At 44.9% G+C, this 25,898-nt stretch overlaps 1 protein-coding gene across 1 annotated transcript in view; it reads left to right on the forward strand.

Annotated features, from left to right (window-relative positions):
• The window catches only part of ASIC2 (acid sensing ion channel subunit 2), a 299,911-nt gene that overhangs the window by 178,760 nt on the left and 95,253 nt on the right, over positions 1–25,898 (forward strand).

Below are 25,898 nucleotides of genomic sequence, written 5' to 3' on the forward strand. Positions count from 1 at the left end.
CCAATTAAAATATGCAACTTTTCAAATGTCAGTTCAGGATAGTGTATTCAGAAAATCCCCAGATAGGCACATTAATATTCGTGGCCCCTCACTTTTGCTGGCAAAACTTGCTGATGTGTTGAAAATTGCATATCTTAATACTACCCAAAAGGGTCCCCTAGGGAACACAGAGGGTAAGAAGAAAAGTGGGGGAGGACCCTGCAGTTTAGGGGTCCCAGACTAAAAGCAAGCAATATGGGAAACTAAGCAAACTGCATGGGGCATTTTCTCTCATCAGGGAACTCACAGGTCATGGTCAAATTGCAGATGGAGCTATATATGTTCAGGAATACAAAATGAAGGCTCACCAGTGAGCCAGGAACGTGCCTCCTAGTCAAATTCGGCTCTAAGTTGCTTAGGAAAGTGTCACCTCTCTGGTCCTCGTTTTCTTTAACATTTAAAAATCTATTATGAGTTAGCTAACTTCCAGTTCTCTGTGTTTCTTTTAAGCTCTGACTTTCTCGTGGTGGCTGCCAAATAAAAGGGACATTGGGATCTCTGGCAGCCCACCTGGTTACTTCTCTTATTTATTATTGACACCTGGTACCTGAAACTTGGTCTAACATTCCAGCTTCAATAATGGCTTATCTGACACAAATCCACATTTCTTGATGCTGCCAGATATCTCAGGTCACTTACTGGGTTCTTTAGTCCCCTGTATGCTTGTGATTTCTACTTGCTGAGTCCCAGGCCTTGTTCCTGAGGTACATTCTGCACACCCCATCCCTATGCCTTTCACATGTCTCAGTTAATTCAAGTTGGAGAATATATCTGTAGTCACCAAACCCAGCTCCCCTCCCCATTGTTCTAATTCACATGTCCCCTTTCCTAGGCTTAAAGGGAATTGATGTAGAAAGAACTAGGAATATAGTGTAGACCCAAGTGTAGATGTTATCACTACCTTGGGGTTACCAAGGAGAGGTCTCTGGAACCCGGATCTCACAAAGAGCTCTGAACCCAAACAAACTTGGGGGTCAATCCATGAAAGAAGCCTGGGGGCACTTATACCTTTGCTATCTGTGTGGCTTCTGTTCATGACATCTCTATGTGATCTCCGTCCATGTGACCTTTTTATCATCTCTGCATAGCCTCTGTTGTGTGACCTCTGTCTGGTGACTTCTGACTGCATGACCCCTGCACTCAGCTTTACTTTTTGAGAAAAGTATCCAGCACTTCCTGCATATACTTATGATTCTCAGCTTGAAACCATTTCATGAACTTAAGAGCACCCTAGACCTGAGAACAGACAGGTGGAAGGACCTAGCATATTCTCAGAGAGGAGTCTAGGTGCAATTCTACACCTATGATGAGCGAGAGAGAGGGAGAGAGGGGGAGACAGACAGAGAGAGGGAGAGACAGAAAGAACGAGAGAGGGAAAGAGGGAGAGAGAGAGAGACAGTGACAGAGAGAGAGAGACAGGGACAGAGACAGAGTCAGAGAACACAGAAATGTGATTCACTTCCTCCCACTCTGGTGCAGGGCATGTTCCCTGCCTCTCAGAAATCCTCTACACTACCATGGTGGTCACACTACATGTACCACGTAGCAATTACCACCCCTTCTCAGCCTCATTCCTTTACCCTCTCCCAGGGCTTCCTTAACTACTCCCAAATACACCAGCACCCTTACATCCAACCCTCTGGAGAGAAGAGTTAAAGACAGAAACTGCCTCTTGAAAATTCACAGTGCAAGCCAGCATGATAAAGGCTAGAGCCATCCTACAAGAAACAGGCAGGCCAAACATGTTCAGACCTATTTGATTTCAGAGTTAGGGGATTGTGAGGGTTTTTTTCCCCTTCCTATAAATATCACATCAAAGATTTTGGAAAATGTTCTGCAGGTGAGTGGGTACAGAGGATATTTCCTTAGAAATGTACTGCAAGCACAATAGACATGGAGATGCTTAACTCCATCCCACTCTCACACGGCTGCAGTAGGACTCACTGTCAACAGCAGTCCTGTGATGGGAGACAAATGTGACATTCTCACACACGCCTTTTTCGAGGGAGGGAGGGAGACAGAATGGAGATGCACCCACTTGACAGAGCTGGGAACTGGCAGCTTCTGGCTCCTAGCTCCACATCCCTACTTGTATTTCTTAGTTAATAGAGGATCTTGAAATAAGGCTCGATGACCGTGTCCTCCTAGTGCCAAGTCTTATCCAACCCAGTCATGTTGGACACTCAGCCTCTAGGGGCTCCTGCAGGTGGCTGAGTGTGCTTATGAGAGAAAAAGGAAGAGGAAGTGAGGGTTCACTTAATACTATGTCACTTGTTCCCTTTCAATCAGCCTGGTTGATGACTTGCCCTCATAAGCTCAGAAATGGCTTTTAGGAGATATTTCCCAGGGCCTGAGTCAGCTAGAAATTTGGCCCACACATCACCAGTAATTTCAACAACACACCAGCCACTTCACATACCCTATATTTTCAGGTGTGTGTACATACCTACATCCATATAACTTTCAGTTCACTTTCTTTTTTTTTTTTTTTTTTTTTGTGGTTTTTGGGTCACACCCGGCAGTGCTCAGGGGTTACTCCTGGCTCCATGCTCAGAAATTGCTCCTGGCAGGCACGGGGGACCATATGGGACGCCGGGATTCGAACCGATGACCTTCTGCATGAAAGGCAAACGCCTTACCTCCATGCTATCTCTCCGGCCCCTCAGTTCACTTTCTTATTAGGAGTTGCTTTATTGTCTACCTTTCTTCTAGACTTTTGTATTCCACAAAGGTAGAGCTATAATAATGTCTTTAAACCCAGAGAAACACAGAGGCAAGTGCCTAGCAGGTGCTCTATAACAATGTATGGAATAACTGGACAGATCAGCACATGAATGTGTACATAGACAGCACTTACAGAGGTTACAAGCAACGGGGTGTCCCAACGACCAGTATGTGTTTACAAATACCCATGCAGCTCAGAATGAGGCATACCCCACCCAACACCCCACCCTGATGCAGACCTCACACTCACTGACATGAATCTCTTAGATTGCTCCAGAAAGCCCCCTCCAGCCATCATTTTGCTCTCAGTCTATCTGCTTCATCTATAGTTGAAATGAAACGTGTCACGGTCATTTCACTGGAGACCAATGTAGACATGGAGGGAAATGTAGAAATATCAGCCCAGCTTGCATTCTGGCTCACTGGCTTGGGGGAGCTTAAGGCATAAACTAGTTTGGACTTAATTGACTTTTTTATTGGGCTTTAATTCACTGGTACTTTTCCAGAGACTGACTTCAACAGACAGATGCAACATTGAAGTCTCTGGGGCTGGTGCCGCCCCTCATGCCCTCAGGACAAATCTAAACCACTTCCTGCACAGGACCACCCTGGGCCCCTTGGTGCCTTGAGGCCATGGGCCCTGGGCTCTTCGCCTTCAGTCAGCTGATATCCCGTGCCATTTCCCAGCCAGCCTTTCCCATCAGAGCTGCCTCCCCCAAAAGGCATTCCAATTTAATGCAATAACATTGATTGAAAACTTACTCTCTCCCAGGCCCTGTGCGGGGCACTGGAATACAGAGATGAACAAGAGCGAATCTTGAAGCTCTGCCCTAGGGGATCCTAGAATCAAATGGATATAGGCAGGCACATAAATCCCGCAGTCTAATAGATAGAAAAATGAGCCTACAAATACATCTCAAGAAGTAGCAGCATTCCTAACAGGCACCCGCCTATTTCCTCTTGAGAATTTTCCTCCCAGGAAAAGTAAGGGCCAGGACAAAGGCTCAGAGGGCATTTGCCAGCAGGTCCAGGGTGGCATGGAAGAGGAGAAAGAGGGAGCTCCATAGAATGAATTCAGGCTTGGAATCAAAAGATGTAGGTTCCAGTCCCATCTTTGTCATTAATTTGAATGAGTCCCTTCTCTGAGTCTGCATCTTTGATACATACTTGGAGCCAAAGTGATAACACAGTGGGTAAGATGTTTTCCCCGGCATGTAGTTAGCCCATATGGTTCCCCCAATCTGCCAGGAGCACAGAGAGCTATATGAGTACAAACAGAGCCAGGATTAACTCCTGAGCATCCCTGGGTGTGGCCCCAAAACAAAAGCAAATAAACAAAAAATGAGTTTGAATTCAATGGCATCACCTACAAGGCATCCTCCCTTTCCCAACTCTGGGGGAGCTCTCCTGGCCTAAGTAGGCAACTGTGAGTTCTGAGAGCAGAGAGACCCACTTGGGACTGTGGAGCCTGCAGGTCCCAGAGTCTTTACAACCAATCGTTGGTGGTTGACTTTTTTGTATGGCAGGGAATGCCTTGAGTCCCACTCCTAGCTCTGCCCCACATCCTACGGGCACAGGTGTTCCCACCTCCGCTGTGTGGGAGGACGGCTGACTGTGTATAGAAGGATGGGATTCTAGTCTCCACACGACATTTTTCCCTCTTGGAAGCAGGAGTATGCTTGCAAACAAAGGCAAGCACCATGCAAACAGGAACAATCCCTTTTGTAGGTGGGAAACCCTCCATCCCAATTTGACCAGCTTGTCCAAAGCAGGCTCAGTTAGCCTGGCAGTGTTACTAAAAATACCCCCATCTTCCCCTCTCAGAGGGGCATTTTGGGACAGTAAATGTTACAATTGCTCTAGTCATTAAGTCTTAGTTTATTCGTGGCTGCACCGGGCAAGGAGAGTGGCCTCTGCAGCAGTTTTTGGGAGTCTGCAACTGCTCCTGGCCATGCTTAGCTGCTGCTACAGGTCATGTGACTTGCCAGTCAGGCTCAGCAACCTGGTGCTACTTGAGAGACATCAGGAAGTGCAGGGGATTGAACTTGGAGATCCAACTTGGGGCCTCTCCAGTCCTTGTAGCCCTCATTAAGTTTCAGAGGAAAGGAATGTGGTAGGCTGGGAAAGGAGTAAACTTTGGCCCAGCTCTGGACTGTATGTTTGTGAACTGGATTTTAATATCCTTCCACCTTGGATAACTGATAAATTTTTCTGAGCTCAGTTTTCTTATATGCCAGGAGGAGGTTATCATCCCTTCCACAGAATGTCTCTGAAAAAGTGAAGGAGGTCCTGCAGCTCAGTACCTAACACTGCATATGCACAATATGCATCTCAGTGTCTAGCATTGTGGGTATGCAAAACAAATCTCAGTATATCCTTCTATCTGTACTCAATGCTAATCTCAGTACCAGTGCCAATACACAAAGCACTTCCTAGCGCATAATACTGTGTATATACAAAGTATGCCTCAGTACCTAACACTGCATGTACAAGACACATGTCTCGATACCTAACACTGCATGTACGTATTGCACATTCTCAGTCTCTAACACTGTGTGCTCACAATGTCTCAGTACCTAACACTATCTTTACACAATACAAGTCTCAGTATCCAACACTGTTTTACACAATGCATGCTCAGTATCTTCTGTGTCTTGGCAATTCCTTAATTCTTTATGTGGAACTGCTGAGTGTCTGATCAAATGAGGTCTTTAGTCAGTCAAACACAAGCCCCATTTCTCTTCTGTCAAGGAACTGAGACATTCCGAGAATTCTGTGGATTCTTCTTCCAGACTCTTCCCCTCTCCCCATCCTACACCAAACCCTTCTTATAGTCCTTTTATTACTGTTCTCTCTTCTTTCTTTTTCTTTTTGGTTTTTGGGTCACACCCAATAGTGTTCAGAGGTTACTCCTGGCTCTGTGCTCAGAAATCACTCCTAGCAAGCACGGGGGACCATATGGGATGCCGGGATTCGAACCATCATCTGTCCTGGATCAGCTGCTTGCAAGGCAAATGCCCTACCGCTGTGTTATCTCTCTGGCCCCCTCTGTTCTTCAAATTTTTAACTTCCTTTTCTTTTTCCTCCCTGATTATTTATAGTTTTTCCTTTCCCTTCTGTTGTGCATTGTTAGGGGCACTCCCTTGCAGTGCTTAGCTGCAGTTACAGAAGTGAGCACACACCTTAAGGTGCCAGGACTACTAAGGAGAGCACCATGACTATTGCAGTGTAGATGCTCTGCCATGAAACAACAAAAGTAGGCCCGTTCTTTCTTCTTTTCTTCCATTCTCTCTCCTTTATCTCTGCTTCTTTTCTTCCTTCTTTCCTTCCTTCCATTCTGTGTTATGTGAGTGTTTGGGGCAAGTATTTACCTTCCACTGCATATAGTTGGGAAGACTAGTAGAACACTTACCCTGCCTAGTGTTTCCTGAAGTCCCCCATATTTTTCCAAACTACCTCATGGCAGCAATGTAATATTCTTGGGAACACAAGGCTCTAAGATTCAGCCCCTATTTATGTATTTAAATGACTGATTTTGGGATGGTTGATGTATGGTAGAATGTCATGTTTCCCATACCTAGAGGGACATAATAGCACATGAAAACACCTTGAAGATGAGATACATGGCCATATAAGCCAATATACTTGGTCTTAACCCAGCATCTATGTCTACTCCAGAGCTGTACCCACCTTCCCACCCATGCTCCTTGCTTCCTCCACAACCTCTACAACTTTCACAGCTTGCTCAACACTTCTAGGGGACCTCAGGCATCCACCCACACTTCTGAACTCCAAGTGATGTCCCCTCTGTCCTTTCCTGCACCCAGCACTCTGAAACTACGTTTTCCAGAGACAGAATCAGTCTTTCTCCTTCTCAATGCCTCTTTTGACCCCACCCCACCCCCAGGTCAGACCTTGATCTTTAGCTAAACTCTGGATCTTGTTATGTGTATATATTGTTACAAGAAGCTACACTTAGCAGTGCTCAGTTTTGGGACATTAAACACCAGGGATTGATTTCTGAACTTTGCACATTCTAGGCATGAGCTCCATAACTCCTCAGGTGTCCTCAGTGAGTTCTGTGCATACAGCTTCCCTTCTATTATTGTGCCTTGTCATTATTTGTTTACACTTCTGCCCCTTATAGTTCTAAAGGTAAGAACCGTTTCTTGTTATCCCCTCTACCATAAATGCCTCTGATCCATCACAGGCACATAGAAAAGCAGGACAGAAGTACAGTTTTAGAATTTGAATGCAGAGTCAAACTCTAAAGCAGGGGTAGGGACCCAGCCCAGGCTACATATAGTTTATGTAAGACTTGCCAAATGTGGTCTGGTCCTGGTCTTGATGAGACACATACACTTAAGCTTCTAAATGGTACTCTCAGCTTATCTGCCTGCATTGTATGGCCAAGAAAGATGTTATAAATATCCAAATGGCCCTTGGCAGAAAAAAAATGACTCCAAGAAAAAGGAACTTTCCACCCCTACTCTACTCTAAAGAAAGGAGAATTCCAGATGTCAGGCTGAGAATAAAGATGCCTACATCAAACCAGAGTTCAGAAATAACTGCTCCATGCAAGACTCAGGAAAATCCAACATTTGATCACAAGCCCCAGAATAAATGTTCTGGTGAATCTCCTCTTGCCATATCATAAGTGTGCAAAACACCTGTCAAGTGAAAACCCAAATCAATTGCTGGAAGGGGTATACCCATCACTGGTAAGGGCATAGCAAAGCCAGGCCATGCCCCTGGGGAAAGATGTAGATTTTCTGTGAAATGGGTTACTTCAGTTCATAGGTATGGGGCAGACAGCTTTGCCTCTTGGGGCCCTGTTTGTTTTGGGAGCCTGTTTCCTCCCTGCTGCTTCTTGGATTTGGTTTCTCTTCACTGTGCCTTTGGAGTCGATTGCTTCCTGACTCACCACTCATGTTCTAAAATGCACCATTAGGCACCTGATGAATGGCATGTCTGTTGGGTGACCACGCAGGCCTCCATGCTGTTCATGGGAATGAAGAGGAACCGCATCATCCTCCTAGAACTGTGCCCAGTCGCCGTGACTGCCTACGTGCCCAGCCTCTAGGCCTCTGGTGGTCCTGGGAGGGGAAGAGTGGCCCAAACCCCCTCTGCACAGAGCCTCTCAGAGAGGTGCACCCAGCAAAAATAGCTGTCCCTACCCTCAGCATAAACATGTTTCTTTACCAGTGCCCAGCTGTGACCCAACCACTGCATGCCAGGAGCTGGCACTGGAGGAACCCCTTTCCTGTCCTCCTAGGGTTCATCATTTGTGAATACAGAGTCTGTCAGAAGTAGTCCAAGGTCTGAGGGCTGTGAAAATTACATGGGGAGACATCCCAGCAAGTGGAGATTCCTAGGAAATAAGGGGTGTAAGGAGACCTGGAATTTTATCCAGAAGATGGGGAGAGGTGTGGGGATCTTATATCCTTTTTTTTTTTTTTTTTTTTTTTTTTTTTGCTTTGGAGCTAAGCTAATCCGTTAAGATATTCCACCCCTATGAGCCTGCAAGTCTGTTTCCTTCTCCCCAGGAATCCGACCTAAATTGGGCCTTGTCTCTCCCCTGAAAGTAACAGCCACAGAAGTAAGCGGGGATTTCAGTCTAGAAATTTAGGGCTTTTCTATGTGGACTCCCTCTTGCTTCACCCTCATCACAACCCTGTGAAGCCATTCCTACCTCCCATTTGATATACGAAGTTTAGGGCAGTGGCATGATTTGCTTAGGTTGTCTATGCAGAGAAGTTCCAAAATGTGTGCTGTCTCAGGTCAGACTGGCTTTTCAAACCTAGGATTTCTTTCATTTTCTTCATAGAGGGATTACCAAGAGGTATCAGAGAGCCCAGAGGTTTGTTCCACCAACCAGCTTTAGTGATTCAATGCTAAGGACTGAGGATAAAGTGCTTCTTGGGCTCTGTGTTGCCAAAGATCAGTGGGTAACCCGAGCTGGGGTTAGGACCTCCAAAACCACACCTGGTGGTATTCTAGGAGCTTCCAGATTGAAGCCATCTATTCTGAGAGACCATGTGGTGCCATACATCAAACCCAGGTCAGAAGCACAGAAGGTATGCACCTTAACCCCTGTACTAGCTCCCTAGCCATAAAGCTATGATTTCCTATATCTTCCTTTCCTGAGCTTCAAAAACTTTCCTATATGCATTATGAATCAACCCTGCCACCAACATCTCTCATGGTCAGGAAAATAAATGTCTGGATCCTGGAGACTCCAGCTGCTCCAGTTCCCCTCCTTTGTGAGGAAAAGAAAAGGGGGCAAGGAACCCAACCAAATGTCTCTGGCTCAGTCTCCTGTTTATGGCCATTACCTCTACTAGACCAGTTGTTGGTAGCTGGGTGTGTTAGAGAAGATACCAAAAGTATTTGCATAAGTATTTCAGTGGCAGAGAGCTCACTGATAAACCCTACCCCAAAAGTAGAGCATTTGATTAATCTTGGTTTAATAATGAACACAGATCAGGTTTTAGAATGAGAAAGCTCCAACATAGACAAAGAAAACAAAATAGTACAATGGTATCTGTATGCCAATCAGATCCCACGATGATAACACTTTCATGTTCTTTCTTATGCTTCTGTGCTTCCCTAGCCCTCATTTGTTTGTGTTTTCCTGTTTTTGTTTTTGTTTTGTTTAACGAAGGACAGCCATGTGCAAGGCAAGCACTTTCCCTGTTGTATTATCATTTTGATACCTCCTGCCTTCTTTTAAAACTGAGAAAGATAAGAATATAATATTTCCTTTATGTTGTAAATGTGCATGGTGAAATGCACAGATCATACCTGTGCTGTTTTGTTAAATGAGTGACACTGGTGTTAGTGATTCATGCCTTTATGACAGAGACTGTTCAACTCAACCAGAAAAATCAATGTTCCTTGATTTAGTGGTTAAATTCTTTCCCTAAATCTGACCCAAGTCTTAAAACTATTCTCTCTGATAGAACAGAATAAGTCTGTTCCTCTTTTCTGAACACGAGCCAATCAAATATTTGCAGATTAATGCCTGTGATATTCAATAAGTCTTCTCTTTAAATTTTAAATACACCCAGTTTCTCTGATCATTCCTTCCTTATCTTCAGAAAATAGTGATTGCTCCCATTGATAAAAACAAACCTCAGTTACTTCTGAACAAATCCTCCCACAGCCCACTCATAGCACCGCCATGAGGACAGAAAGTGCTTTGCTCTGTGAGGTCCTATGTACTGGTTTGAGTTTCCACACAGCAGAAAGCTATCCATTGGGGTCAGGTCTTACAAGTGAATGCCTTTGAATAACTGAGTTTTGTACAAATAAACTTTCCTTTGGTGGGGGGACTCTTAGTATGGGCCCAAGATATAGCACAGCGGCGTTTGCCTTGCAAGCAGCCGATCCAGAACCAAAGGTGGTTGGTTCGAATCCCGGTGTCCCATATGGTCCCATATGGTCCCCCGTGCCTGCCAGGAGCTATTTCTGAGCAGACAGCCAGGAGTAACCTCTGAGCACCGCCGGGTGTGGCCCAAAAACAAAAACAAAAAAACACCAAAAAAAAAAAAAGCCTCTTAGTATGATTTATTTAAGTCTTTCTTCCATTCAGCAAACTTCTATGGAGTAGTTTTGCTAAGAAACCTGCATGAAGTTCTTGTTTTTTATTTATCTTTCCAATTAATCAAAATTAGTTCAACCTTTATGGAAAGTGATATGGAGATTCCTCCAAAAACTGGAAATCGAGCTCCCATACAATCCAACTATAACATTCCTAGGAATATACCCTAGGAACACAAAAATACAATACAAAAATCCCTTCCTTACACCTATATTCATTGAAGCACTATTTACCATAGCAAGACTCTGGAAACAACCAAGATACCCTTCAACAGATGAATGGCTAAAGAAACTGTGGTACATATACACAATGGAATATTATGCAGCCATCAGGAGAGATGAAGTCATAAAATTTTCCTATACATGGATGTACATGGAATCTATTATGCTGAGTGAAATAAGTCAGAGAGAGAGAAAGATGCAGAATGGTCTCACTCATTTATGGGTTTTAAGAAAATTGAAAGACATTCTTGCAATAATAATTTTCAGACACAAAAGAGAGGAGGGCTGGAAGTTACAGCCCACCTCATGAAGCTCACCACAAACAGGGATGAGTTTAGTTAGAGAAATAACTACATTGTGAACTATCCTAACAATGAGAATATATGAGAGAAATAGAAAGCCTGTCTAGAGTACTGGGTGGAGGGGTAGGTGAGGAGGAGAGAGATTTGGGACATTGGAGATGGGAATGTTGCACTGGTGGTGGGTGGCATTCTTTACATTGCTAAAACCTAAAACACAATCATGTATGTAATCAAGTTGTTTAAACAAAATATATATTTAAAAAATAAAAATTAAAAAAAATTATTCGTTTATTTAAGCACCATGGTTTGCAAAGTTGTTCATTATAGTTATCTCTGGCACTCAGTGTTTCAAAACAAGTCCTACCACCAATGTAACATCTCTACTACCATTCAGTTTCCCACCCACCTCCAAGCCTTCTCTCTTTATAGACACACAAATACACACACACACACGTACACACACACAATTTACATTATATTACTTGTTAAAACTAAATGACAATGGAATTATTTTTAAATTTTTTCATTAAAGAAAATATTTTCTAATGGAGTCATTAAATCATTGTCTGAAAGTTTACTAAACTGTTTGTTGCTAGTTGAGCATTCTGTTTTATTGGTTTATCTATGGATTTTAGATGGCTTCTATGCTACATTTACATCTCATTTGTTGTGCTCCTACTGGAATGTCAGTATTGAGGAATTTGGAGGTGTTGTGTGGCCATGTATGAAGCCGCACACTCTAGGAATTCCAGGATTTGTGGAGTGAGCCAATGAGGTGACATGATGGTGTCTGTGAGTTGTGGAATGGCTACAGGGGCTTCCAGAAGTACAGTGGAGTAAGATGAGGCTTCTGGCCCCACTCCAAGAAGACTCCAGAGTTTATAGCACCAAAACTTATGTACCTGGATTTGATGTTGGTTTGGTGTCTGAAGAGATTAACCATAGAATGTTGAAGTTGTACCATTGGAATACTACTACTACTTGTGAGGTATGTATGTGGCTGCCAGGGCAGGGTTCAGTCCCCCTCCCTCCCAAGAGGCATGCATAGACTACTTGTATAAATGTCTCACAATTTGGGTACACAGGACAGATAAAAAATAAATGGGTATATCAATTTATTCAGCATAAATTGATTAGCTGCACATTCCCTATATGCTAGGGCAGATAAAAACTATAATGACATCATGACTACCTACCCTGCAATACTGGACACTCAAACAACTCAGCAATTGGCAGGTTGATCATAATATGTAGCAACCATTGAGTCTCTATAATCTCTTTAAAAATCTGCAGTCATTATCAAGAACCTCACCAAAACAATTGCTTACCTTCTTGGTACCCCCAGAAGGGCAGAGAGCTAGTGAGACGAAAGCCCATAAAGGACTTGACCCTTAAAAGTCCTAAGAGCTCTGTGGAATACACAGAGGGTTAGCACAGCCATATCTAACAGCCATTTGATACTTGAGAAAACAGAGTCATGTAAAAACAGTAAGAGCCTGGACCTCATTCCCCTTGTCCCAGGATAGGTGCTAATATCCCCTCTCTCCAGGTAGGAACACAGAAGTTCAGAGGAAAGGAGAGGCCTGAGGTCCCTGTTATGGTATTAACTCATTTATCTATGCCTGATGGGAAAACCTCTACCCTCCTGCACCACTGTTCTCTAGTGTCTCTGTAAGCAATTCCCCATCCCTGTGCCTCCCTCCCTCCATTTGAAAACAGAACAATAGTGTTTATTTTGTCAACTTGCAATGAGAACGTGTTTTCATGGCACTTTCATCCCAATACTATCTGACTTGTGAGCAGAACCCATACTAGAAAAAGGAGAGGCAAGCTAGTGGTGGTGGGGAGGAGAGTGACATTTAAGGAGATGCTCATGCCTCTCCAGTGAGTGTGTGTACAGGCTTTGGCAGTGAGTACCCTCTTGAAGTCCATGCCTTGGGACCTTATCTGTCTCACTCTAATCCAAGCACTCCTTGGAGGTGCGAAGATGTGAGTGGAGCTGGGAATAGCATAGAGAGGATAGTAAAGGCAGGTGTAGGGCATGCTGGGTAGTAGTGGACCTACTGTGAGTATACAAAACTCAACAGGAACTATTGGCTACAACCAGAACTTCTGCTAGCACTTACTTATTATGCTTCTTCTATGAGAGTTGTTTTCTGTAGTTGATAGGCAGGAATTTTGATAACTTGAGGCTAAGGCATTCCCTTTCCACCCCCACAGTTCACAGACTAACTGAGGGCAGTGTCTGTGTTACTTACCTCAGCATTCCCAGAAACTATTGGAAGTACTAGACATTGAATCATCACCCACTAAATGTTGAATGACTAAAAAAGAACTTGGTTTTTCTTTTGAAAGTCCCTAATCATCTTAGGTCCTTTGATACTTTGATCACAAATCAAGGAACTGTGGTATAATAAAAATCACACTCACCCAGGAGTCTAGTTTGCCCATCAAAGACAGGCAGGCATGAGGATGCTCTGTAAATAAGACTTACAAACTAGTAAATGGCAGAATTGGGATTTAGTTCCGAAGCTGATATTGTGCCACTTTACCCCAATGGCCAAGTCTCAACAATATCTGTGAACATTGCAAACTCCTCCATCTGCCTTCATGACCAGTTAGAGTCCTTTCTTCCTAACCCCCTACTGTTTTCCTCCCTTGTATTTCTTCATCCATCCATCCCCTCTCTTTCAGGCACTGCCTCTGATAACAAAAAAGCTGGCATCATGGCATGTTCTCTTGACATATGGCTGGGAAATAGGTTTCATCTCACTTGCCAACCCCAATACACTCCTAAAGGCAGCCAGACTTGTTGGCTAGAAAAAAAAACTGGAGGACCAGAGTGAAAGAGTGCTGTGATCAATAAGTTCTAGTTGTTGTGGCTCAGGAAGGAGATGGCATTTTGTGTGCTGTGTCTGCCAGCCCGGCCTTCATTCCAGACATCCTGGAAGCCATCTGATTAAACTACCAAAACCCCTCGGCACTTGTGATTCTGCGATGATTTTGAAAGTAGCTTGCTGCTGAAATTACATGTCATTCAACTTCCAAGAGCAGCCATGGGGAAGAAGCAGAAGACAGTTCAGAGCCATTCCTAGAAGAGCTACAAGATGTTTTTAATGAGAAAACATGAAATCAGTAAGAATATGGCATAAGGACTTCAGTATCATGTGGGTAGTTACCTATCTGACCTTTTCTTGATCAGTTTTTAGAATCAGCCTGTCTTGGGACTGTTTTCAGCCCCTAAGGTAATTGGAACATCTGCTTTTCTTCTGTAAACATCATAAGCCATCATCTGGTTCTCACCAATGCATCGTTTTCTATGCACCCTCATAGAATAATGGGAAGTTAATGGGACCACAACAGAACAAACTTATGATCCACTACTGTTCCCACCTTTATCCCACACCTGCTCAAATGAAGGACATTCCAATGGGTGTGTACTGAGGCAGGTATGAGGAGTTGATGTATGTCTTCTCTCAAGGTTGGCCCTCCAGATGACACTCACCAATACTCTGGGATTGGTGAAAGGGAAATTCAATAGGATAGAGATAGGCTAATCAAAACTTTCTATTAAGTATATCTAAGAAGTTCCAGAAAGTATCTAAAATATTCCTGTAAACCCAGCAGGCAGCAGCTAGAAGTGGGCATGGAACTTTAGATATAAGATCTGGCAAACACATGTAAAAGGAACTTTATACTGTGCCATGACCTCTGAAAGCATATGCTGTAGGCTCAGGGATTTTAGAGCTAGATACAGAATGCAGTGCAATTGTGATCCTCATATTCTACAAGTTTGTTACACAACTACACTCTGCCCAGCACATCTCATCTATTGTGCCACAAATAATCAGAACATAGACTAAGAGATGCCCCCACTGTGCGACTGCAAGCTGGACTCGGGGTCACTTCTTGATGTGTTTGGTTGCTTCTGCATCATGCTTTGCCTCCAGTCTGCTTTGCCTGGGAGATGTAACTGTAGGGCCCAAGAATACTAGGTGAGGTATAGGGACAAGAAAAACACAGGGAAAGTTTTCTCAAGGCTGCTCATGCTCATGGATACACTTTCTTCATCATATTTAGGGATTCTGCCTTCCTAGGTCCTGCTCCTTATCTTTTGGGATCACTACAGGAATGCCCTGTATTTTGGGGGAGAGGAGCACTCTCAGTGGTGCTCAGGTAACCATGTAGTGCTGAGTGTAGGCTCTAAGCCTTTTGAGCCATTTCCCCTGCTTCTTGTCATCACCATTGCTTTTGGTTCAGTGCACTTGCTTCATCCCTAGGTTCCTAGGTTTGGCTTGTGGCAAATGGGTTAGTGGGCATTAAAGCATGGGCAGAGGCTCCCAGACTGATTCAGTTTCCTTAGAGAGAAATAGGTTCCCACTGCAGTCACTGCCTCTCCAGCTTCGTTGCTTACAGCTAATGGCTGGGGTTTGCCACCTGTAGTGTCCAGTGACCAGCACATTGCAGGGGGAGTCTAGCCAAGATAATCCCAAGTCTGTGTCCTTCTACATGGCATATCTACCTCTCAGGAGGGCCCACGATATCTTCTGAGGCTCCCAGGCTCTCACAGAGGAGGCAGACAACCAGAATTCATACCTATCCTTTGACTTTGCTGATGACCAAGGCTTTACTGATGGCAGTCTCAGATTATTCTCAAATCAACTTGCTACTACCACTGGTGACACCACCATAGATAGTCCTTAGGGGGAATTGTGCCACATAACCATCAAATTCTATCTCTGCCCACCATACCTTTTGGGTACCTCACAGTCTTGGCATGATCCAAGATGAGTGTATGGTTCCTAAAGAGTAAGCTCATCTGTGTCAACCATACCCAGGAGGGTGCCTGGGTTGCAAAGTAGTTCTAGTTATTCCCTGAATAAGTAGATAAGCCTCTGAATACTTCTGACCCTTTTTATACTTTCTTGTGCACTTTGGGGGAGGGGGAAAAGCTGGGCCTCACCTTGCAGTGCTCAAGAGTTATTCCTGGCTGACTCTTTGCTCAGGGGTCATTCCTGTTTGAGTATCCAATTGATAAGCCACAATCATGAAACTTCTCTCTGGTCCTCTTATTCCTTGTCCTTCCTTTTGTTCTCTTTTGTTGAGACATGCTGTCATTAGTATTTGAAGAAGAGGGACCAGTATCAAAAGGCTCCCCCACCCCACTCCATATCAGGATCCAGAAAGCTCTGGAAGCTCTCCTGGGAGTCTGGCCCCTCTCTTGTTCACAAAGGCACCTGCTATATGCCAGCCAAGGGAGCCAGGATAGAGACCCCAGTGATGGAAGGGACAAGACTCAGCTCTCCCCAGGACAGGACCTTGGTGAGCCCAATCAAGGGCTTGGAATCTTCCAGCAAGTCCTAACATCAGCAGTCCCTCCACCACCATTCATAGCTGCTGTCTCCCTGGAAGGGTTCTTCTCTTCCATCTAACCTGGAACTCCTCATGGGGTGCAGATTGAGTCTTGCCAGAATGTGAGTCCCAGGCTGAGGTCTGGCATGCGGTGACTTATGTCAAGACGGCTCTGCATAAACAATAACAGATAAGACCCCTTTTCAACCCCTGGCATTTCATATGGTCTCCTGAGCACTGCCAGGAATGATCACTGACTACAGAGCTAGGAGTAAGCCCTGAGCATAGTTGGGGATGCCCCCAAAGGGCCCACAACAATGACAGTGACACATCTTCCAGTTGCCCTATGCCTTGGGACATGTGTGCTCAGAGAACATTTGCCCACAAAATATGTGTCTCATGAGAGAGTGCTGGGATCACATACACATGATGCTTCTATGGCTGGTCTCTGCTCCTCCTGTCTTCCAAGAGGTGTTAATCTGGCTCTTTCTAGGGACTCTGAAAGCCCAACAGCCATGGGACAGTTGCTTGGAAACACGCAGGTTGGTGTGGAGCACCATGGAAGGAAGGCTTCTTAATGACCATGAATGGGTGATGCAGCACCCATCTTCTTGAAGGCAAGTGAGGGGGAACTCCCCTAACCCTATCATTCATTCAGGTAAAATGAGCAGTCTTCTAATGATGTAGATATAGAACGGGAGCAATCAGCCTATACTCTTTCACTCTGGAATCTTGGCCAGGTGTTTGGCCCTGAAGGGCCTCAGTTTCCTGATCTGTGAATTGGGGAGCACAGCAAAGGACTTGGTGAGCTGTCAGTGGTGACTGCCATTGAGCTGATTCACTTTGTGACTGTTCTTCTTGACTCTTCCATCTAATATGTCCAGGGAAAAGCCTTTAGGGAGAAGCATGTCAATGGTGATGTCCTAAAGGAATTGGTGGCCTGTCGGGGAAAGGAGCTAAACATGCCATGTCTCAGAACCAGAGAAATCACTTAGTTGATAGGACACTTGCCTTGCCCACAGCCAACTCAGGTTATATCCTCAACACCCCAAATTGTCTCCTTCAAGTTTCACCAGGAGTAGCCCCTGAGCTCAGAGCCAGGAGTAAGTCCTGAGTACATCCAGATATAGCTCCAATAACGAAGCCATGTTTTCCATCTCCTTCATTCTTGGGGACTGCACCAGTCTGCTTTACTAGTTTCTGTCGCCTTTGAATCTCACTGGAGGTGGGAGGGGGAGTCCAGGCCCACAGCAGTCCCTGGAGCTGACCTCTGTGGAATCAGAGACCCCTGTGGAAGGAAGAGCCAGAAGGAGCCAGAGACCATTCTAATCCCCCGTTTCTAATAGCATCAGCCAGTCTCCAATCACTTCCTCATGCTTCCCTGCCACCCTCCCTCCCTCCCCTGTGTTTAATTTCCAAACGCATTTAAATGCAACTCCAGAAAAACAAAACAGGCATATCCCGCTCCTTCACTGCCATCCCGGTAACCCATTTGACAGACTTGATCACGTCGCGGTGGTGCAGAGTGTGTCTGAGTTTGAGAGAAGCAAATCAAACAGACACAACTAAATGGTTGGCTTTCACATGCGTGGTATTTTGAAAACAACCTAATGAGAAATTTCAGGAGCTTGTTGAGAGGAAAGCTCAATCAAGGGGGGAAAAAAAGCTGGATTTTAGCGGCATTTTGGAGCTGTATAATTTCATTTCCTTCAAGTGTAATAAGCAAGAAGAGACGAGCCGCCCACTAGCAAGGAGCAGCCCTAAAGGTCGGGATTAATGATGGGGTGGGGAGGGTGGGAGCTTGCAGGCCTGGTCCTGTGCTCCTAAGTGGATGTCTCAATAGTCCTTAAGGGAGATTATACATAATTTATTTGCTTCAAGTAGGTGCATGCTTGTAGAAATGCTGTTTGTACTACTAATTGGCCCAGAAAACTGTGCCTTTATGGGGATCAGCCCTTCCTAAGCTTTGCCACCTAGGACTCTACTTGGTGTTTCCCAGACTCTAAGTCAGTATTCCTGAAAGCCCTACAGAGCCAAAGGCTGGAGTAGGGGGCAATTGTCATCCCTGGTTCAACTGGTTTCTCCTGGAAGCCAGGGTCCAACAGGAACAGCATTCTGATATCTCCAGCACTGGCTGTACAAGCACAAGGTTTCAAAGGAGATTCTGGGATCAGAGCCATGCAGCAGCCCAAGACAGTGCTTAGTTTCCATCCTGGAATAGTTCCAACAGGTCATTGTACCTCTCTGGGCCTTCAAGCCTTGGTGCCAAGTGAATTTTGGAAGAGAAACATTTTGGTGGTGTTTGGCCTTTTCCAGGATCCCTCTGACTCAGACCCAAGCACAGGCTTTGGCACAAGGACTCTCTGAATATGGTCACCATGACTTGCTTCTGTTTCCTTAACTGATACTGACCACATGGGGTTGCTGCCCAGGTTGGCACCAGTGGCGCTCCAGAAGAGAGAACAGCCAGGCTGGTGTCCACCTGAGACCTCAAAAGTACTCTAAGTATTACCAGAAGGCCTCCCAACCCTACATCAATGTTTCTTTCTTCTAGAATGGGCTTCTATTTGGTGCAGGTTTCTGTTGTGTCAAAACTAGCTATGATTTAGTTGTTAGAATCCAAATGTTGAATTGTTATTGAAGTGGACTCTTAGCTTTTAATTAAAAAAAAGTAAGAGCCCCTTGCCATTCATCTTTACATTTCCTTTTGTAGCCATGACTGGGGTCACTCACACATGCTTGGCTGTAGTGCATGTGGAGGTCACACAGCAGGATGGCATGTCACACACCATAGGGACATAGTCTGGTGTTGCTTACGTACATTCAAGCTGTCATGTCACTAGCCAGGGAGTGCTGCAGAGTTGGCAGGGTTCACCACAGGATGCTACAGTGCTTTTACATACTCACTAGGGAGAGCTGTGGTGCTCATAGTACTCTCTGAGGTCGTATTGTATTTCTCAGCTGGGATGCTCACATATCTTTTAATTGTGGTGCTCACTGCAGGGAGAGGGAGGTCACAGCCCATTTATTTGGCTACATTGCACACACATCTGGAACAGGCATGGCCTGATATTGTTTATGGCACTGGAATCTCAGAGCACAAAGCCAGGCTTGAACAGATGAGATGCTGGGTAGTGCTGGGCACTCATGTAGCACTGGAGATTAATTGTTGGCTTCCACTAATGAGGTGATATTTAAGTCAGTGTTTCTCAACATTTGCCTTCCAACTTTGTTTCCTTCTTGTGGCAATCCTGTCCTACCCATTGACCCACTAGTTCCAGGCTGTGCTCCACCCCCATTTAAAAAGATTAGTCCCCCACTTGCAATGACTTGGGGACCCACATGGAGGCCATATGGCCCCTGGTTTAAAAACACTGTTCTAACCACTGGCTTGTCACCTGGTTCTCAGGAAGAAAACCTTGCAGCATCTTCTCTCCAATAAACACCAGGGCCTCAGAAATTCCATTAGTCACTCCAGACATACCACAGCAGGCTTCACTTGATTCTGGAATAAGCAAAGGAATGACACATGGGGGTTTCCTTTCCTCTAACTTTTTCAAAATGAGCTTGATAACTGGGGCATATCTTAAAGTGCAGTACCTGTCTACCCCTCCCCTTCTCCAACCATTCATCTCTGGCTCCTGCTCCCTATATAACTATCTGTTGTGTGATTTTCAAACTCATGCACTGACCGACTCTGGGTTATGTACAGAGTAACCAGCATGCACCAGGGCTCCATCATCTTGCCCAGCCTGCCTTGGAGGGTAACAGGAAGCATAGACTTTATGCTCAGGCCACTGACCTGCTGAGTGATGAGTGATGATAAGCTCCAACCCATCTAATCCCAAATCCCATGGCTCCTTCCACATAATGTCCTTGTAGCTTACCAAGCAATGTCCATTCAACATCTTTCCTCTCTCACAGTCTCAGACCCTGCAACTGGCCAGGCAGACAGAGTAAGTCTCACTGGGAGAGCTGGGACAGTCCTTGGGGAAGAGACAACCTATAGGAACATCAAGGTGAAGCCCTGCACAGAGCAAAGGCCTGGGGTGGTTGTAGTGTCCTTCTTTCTACTTTTTGGGACCATCAAGATTTCAGTCTATGAACATGTATGCATTTCCTGGGATGTACCACTCACATCATCAGCTGCACCAAAGGCACCTTGCAAATCATTAGCAGTCATGGGACTTGTTTCAATCTCAGCATCTCCTGTCTTGCTCCTGGAGATGCATGTTCCACACATGCACTTTTAATTCTGCAAACTAACCCCACTAAGTACCTTCCAGCCCTTTGGCTGCCATGCAGAAGCTGCCCAGACATCAGCAATGGCACTGTCAGCCCTGGCAGGGAGAACCGAGAAATGAGTCTGAAGCCATGGAAGGCTCAGCCTGAAAGTCTGGCCTTAAATAAATTGTATTTTCTGGCCGGGGGTGATAACACATAAATGGGAAGCGTGTGTTACACTTACCTGTCATTATGTCCCGAAATGGGAAGGAGACTGTATCTTGTCCCAAGTTGGGAGTAAAATTGTGCTGCGTGTAGATAGCTTTCAGGTCTTTGATGTTGAACAGAGGAAAATAATCCTCTTAGGGAAGCCAGGAAGGAAGGCAGAACTCATGGCATGCAAACAGGGAGACTGGGGGCATGAACTCCATCCCCCATCACATACCTGTTATTCCAGAGCCCCTTCTTCTTGCCCCCACAAATGCAAATTGTCTCTGCTCCTAAAATGATTATTTCCCCTAATGCCTTCACAGAGAAGCAAGTGCAACTGCTTAGATGCAATTAACTTGATGGGAAGATGACCAGTACAAGAAAAAGACAGGAACATAAAGTAGGACATCTCCCAGAAGTAGGCAAAGGAAGAGGGCAGAGGGGGACAGGAGAAAGATGGGCAGCAGCACAGTAGAGCCCATCCAGTTCATTTATCCATCCATTCATTCAACAAAATGGACTCTTGCTTGTGCCCCCCAGAATCTGTAGTCTAGGGGAAGTCTCCATCAAACAACCAAGAAAATGTTCATCAATTCACTTGGAATGTATATTATAAAGAAAATTGGGGGAGATTGTAATCAAGAAGCCTGTATTTAAATGGAGACTGGCTATTCAGTTTTTCCAGCACCATTAGCTGAAACAGCTCTTTATACTTATAAGTTAGAGCGTAGCACTGGATTCTTAGTTCTAAGAATCAGTCTATCCTTATAAAGGAACAACCCCTTGGTTGGTCTAAGACCAAAGAAACAAAAATTCCAGGGAAAAAGAGAAATAGAGGTGGGGGAAGAAGGGGCAATTTGGAAATAATAGAGAGGAGAGTCGGGGGCTTCGAAGTCCTCAGTGTTGTAGAGATAAAATGTCTAAGTATATGCCTAAACTAGAGCCAGCACTGCTGGAAGTAGGGGACCCAAATTACAATAAACTTAAAAATATGTCTACTAAGGTGACACTTGGGGAAAGGAAGTAACCTGGGCCATGGGAGCACTAGTGGTAAGAATGTAATGAGAATATTGTGTTCCTGAGACTCTGTTGTTGACAAGCTTGGAGATCACAGTGCCTAAATGAAAAAAAATTAAAAACAATACAAATAAACAGAGGCTGGAGGCAGTTAAGGGTCACTCAAGGCCTCTGGGCAGTGAATGTAAGATCAGGCTGAGCTCAAATTGTATAGTCTAAGCCCAAGAAAGGGCCTATGGAAGGGCCTCAGGGTGAAGAGTTGTTCCCTAATCATATTCATGAATAAGATCATCATCTCATTACCATCTCAGAAGACAGAGTCAGGAAGATGGTGTTATCACTAAGGGTCCCTGGAAATGAGCAGCAGGCTGGCAAGAATGGGACAGAACAGGGGACTAATCTTCACCTGTTTGCTCCCTCTCTTTTATGGACAGATCTCAGTGCACTAAGGTCAGGTTCGATCTCAGTGCACTAAGGTCAGGTTCGATCTCAGTGAGTGACAAGCTAAAGGTTACCACTCCACACCCCCTCTTCTCCCACACTGTGGAAAACCAAGGAAGGCCCAATCCCAGTGGGACACAGTTGCTGCATTACCTCAACCAAGCCCATCTTCCCCATGTGTGCATGTTCTTTTTTTTTTTTTAATATATTTTTTACTTAAGTAACATGATCATAGTTGGGTTACAGTCATAAACAGAACACCCCCCTTCACCAGTGAAACATTACCCCCTCCCCCTTCCCATCCCCTGCCTGTATTTGAGACAGGCATTCTACTACAGTTATTTGTTTTTAAATTCAGTAAATTTTTTTCCTTAAAGGATAAGAATAAAAAAAATATAGTAAAGGTGTGATAGTGGCAATCGCCGTTGTTTGCATAGGTCCAGAAAAATGGGAAAAATGGAAAAAAATACTTGACCTGATTACAAAAAGGCCTCACCCCAGAAGTTTATTGGCATAAGATGGACTCTGGGTTCCAGGCATACCAGTCTGTCCAACCCGAGTCATTCTCTGTGGTCCCGGTGAAACTTTTTTACACTTTAGCTATTGTTGGTATCAGATTCTTATATTTAAAGACTCTGGATTCTGTGCATTTCTTTCATCAATGTCAGGCTGATGTGGAGCATCCTCTAGTTTCAGCATACCATTAAATTCGGAGCGATATGTCCTGCATGCAGACTGTTGCTGAGTCGTCTGGGTGTTGGGAGCACTCTTTGGAGTAAGTCAATGCCAAAGCAGTGGTAGGTCTTCCCTGGTAGGGACTTGGATCCTGGTAATGTTATAGACAATTGTGGTTGTTTCCATAGATGGTATCTGTGGTGTACCCCAAGACCCACCCATATCTGGGAGGAGTTTTGGGAACCGGATAATAGGTGTAACTACCTGCAAGACCTCCCATTTCTGGGAGGGGTCTGGAAAAGGATAGATAAACCTCTGAGCCAGGGGATTCGGCCCCCTTTTGCCATTTCTCTCTTGGCCCGGCTTGGCTTCCTGGCTTTTGGATCTTTGGGCCGCACGGAGCCCAAAGGGAAGATGGCTAACAGGAGATAAGATGCAGGGCTAGCAAAATATAGCTGAATGCTTAAAAGGTTGACATAGGCCACACACCTGTGGTGGCTAGGGCATAAATAAAGATGATTCTTCCTGAAGCCTGCGTGTGAGTGATTTCACCTGGGCCTGGAACTCGCCGGCTGCATGGAGGTTGCAGAGCCACGTGGGCTGGATGGCATCCTTCACCATCCAGCCCCATCGTTAATTATTTCATGCAACAGGTATCCATTGTTCAGGTGTGTGTGGGCGATGCCCATTCTTCTGAGGCCTAAGCCAAATCATTATGTGTGCATGTTCTTACCTATCAGTTCTCACACCTTGTGCTCCAACTCAACACACAGAGAGTCAGCACCTATATCCACAGGCACAGCATGATTGAGGCTAAGCTGAACGCCCAGGAAAAAGACTCCCACATGTGAGCCCCAGCCCAATATTCTCAGGCTCCAGTCCAGAAAGGGAGGGAGAGATGGAAATTGTCAGTAATCTGGCAATAAACTGAAATACATATGCTAGTTACAAATCTCTTTGTATATATAAATGAATTAATATTATAACCTGATTCCATGTTTAGTGTGTTTAACAAAGCAAAGCCCTGCCAGAGTGCCCTGAAGTTACTGGAGGTTCTCTACATCCAGCAGGGAGCATACAAGATGTAATGTGCTCTTATCTGTTCCTTACAGTGCTCCCTGAGAGCCTGTTTCTGGGGGACAATTTCATTAACTAAGTTCACTTTCCCTGGCAGTAAAGATGATAAAGTTCAGTTCTCTGTGAAACTGTATTCTAGCATCTTTCTCTTGCCACAGAGCCAAGAGTGTCAGGCTTGGCTGACCTGAAATCGTGTAGCTGGCCAGGGACTCAGCTGTGTGGACCTCTCGTGTTTTGCTGGCCCTTCCTACAGGCCCCTGAAGTAGGCACTAGGGTCTGTCTTTTTTGTGATCCCCTCCACTCTTGTACTCAATAGGAGTATATGCACATAATTATCAATTATCTGATGGGAAAAGCCAAATGGAGAGGGACTGTCCATGACTCAGAAACATCCCAATGATAAAGATTCAAGGCAGAAGCCTCAGAAAGATCATGTATAATAGACTCAGATTTAACCCTTGCTTCTCTACTTCACAACTGTGTGACATAGGTAGGTATCCAGCATGGTGCAAGGCACAGAGTAGAGGCTTTGCTTCCTTCCTTCTAGCTAGGCACCAAGATCTGCATAAGAAAGACCACCTCCTCACACACACACACACACACACACACACCAACCCCATCTCACTCATCCTGCACCAGGAGAGGGAGACCAGGTCCTATCTGAAGTGTTCCTGCTGAGGAACATCTGACACCATGGGATGCAGTAAGGATGGTGGTCTCAGCCTAAGTCTCAAAGGTATAAGCCCCATCAGAGCCTCCAGACAACTGTATCAGATATGATTCGGTTTCAGCTCAGGCTTCTAAAGCCATTATGTAATCATATGTCCATAGTTTTTGCAGTAGGCTTTTCTAGTTTTCAAAGCACTTGTGTGCATGTATTACTTCCATTAATCCTCTCAATAGCCTTCAGATAGAACCAAGGCCAGGACTCAAATCCCCCATTTTAGAGATAGAAAAATTGAGACTTAGAAGATTTATTTGATTCACTCGGAAGTTGCAAAGCTACTTAAGTGGTCACGTCAAATTTAAAAGTGATATCTGCATTCTTGACCCTGGGCTTTCCACCTGGAACACTGCATCTTTGAAGTTATAGCAACATAAAGCCCATGTGGACAGAGCATCATCCATGGCTCAGATAATGGGATGAGGATTTTGGAATGAAAGGCAAAGTTAAATACAAGAAAATGCAGAACCAACTCTTCAGTTCTATGGCAGAGATGCTATGGAGGAGGTGGGAGTGGGAGAACACAGTGTGGTGGGGTGTCAACTTACTTGGCCCACAAGTTCTGGGAAGCTTCCTGGGAGAGAGAAAATGCATCAAAGCAGTTGTGGAAACTAGCTTAAACTTGTCCAAGTGGAGCACAAGAGGTTGTCCAGACAAAGAAGGGAATCATTGGAATGAAAACAGAAGCAACAAATAAAAGCCACAAGTGTACCCAGCAGGGTAAAATTGTGGATGCTAAAAATTTGCTTTATCCTGCTTCAATCTTCACACACTCACTCATGTATTCATTCATGTGATCTGTGCCTGAAGCACCCACTCTCCTGTATCAGGATGGCACTAAGCTGAGAGACAGATCCCTCTGTGCATGCACAAATATAGTCCCTGAATCCAGAGGCTTCCTGTAGACTCAGACAGGAAGCGAAAGGATGGGATCAGCCTGGGGTATTGAGAAAAATAGGATGGTAACAGCAAGTTCAGATTTCAGCCTATAGGGAGTAGGGAGCCCTGTGCAACTGGCAAGATAGAGTCTGTGATTCAGAAAGGGATGCTGATGGCTTGTGCAGGTGGTAGTTTTGATTTGGGGACTCTGCTAGGAAGTAGTAGCAACCAATTCTTCCTACAAACACCCCCCTCACACACACACACACACATATACTCTACATGCAATGGCCGATCTAAGACAGACCAGCTCAGACCAGATCAGGAAAAGTCAAATGTAGATGAGATTTAGAGATAGCACAGGCAGGTCTGACCATTTTGTGCATCTCAGAAGGAGAAAGGACTAGAGA

Source organism: Suncus etruscus, chromosome 1 (assembly GCF_024139225.1).
Source record: "Suncus etruscus isolate mSunEtr1 chromosome 1, mSunEtr1.pri.cur, whole genome shotgun sequence".
In the NCBI taxonomy this organism is placed as follows: domain Eukaryota; kingdom Metazoa; phylum Chordata; class Mammalia; order Eulipotyphla; family Soricidae; genus Suncus; species Suncus etruscus.